The following is a 449-nucleotide window of genomic DNA, read 5'->3' as shown; positions in this document are numbered from 1 at the left end:
GTGATTTCTGATTCTGACTCAGTTTTGTGCAATAATTTACAAAATCATCATGCCACAAAATGCTGAATCATGGCAAGCATGACATAGGGTACATTAAAAGCTCTTAAGCAGCAGAAATCTTTAATTTCACATATATTTGTAAAATAAAATTTTAACATTGAGAACTGAGCGGTATTGTTGCAAATCCGATGAACGTTTTAAGAATATTTATCTTACCCAACAAATTCCATTTTTTTGCAACCGAATCAGTTTAAACTTAAAAAATATTTTAAATTATCAGCAGACCATGAGGATAATACTAATTGTCTGTAGAAATTTTACACTTTGTAAGCAGTTACACCGCATTGCAATTAATAACACCAGCAAAGGGAGATATAATGTTGAATATTTGAGGTGACTTGTAAACCTACATAAACTAGCGTACACGTACATAAACATGTAATTTTAAA

Source organism: Penaeus monodon, chromosome 19 (genome assembly GCF_015228065.2).
Source record: "Penaeus monodon isolate SGIC_2016 chromosome 19, NSTDA_Pmon_1, whole genome shotgun sequence".
Taxonomy (NCBI): Eukaryota; Metazoa; Arthropoda; class Malacostraca; order Decapoda; family Penaeidae; genus Penaeus; species Penaeus monodon.
This window is presented reverse-complemented; position numbering follows the sequence as displayed.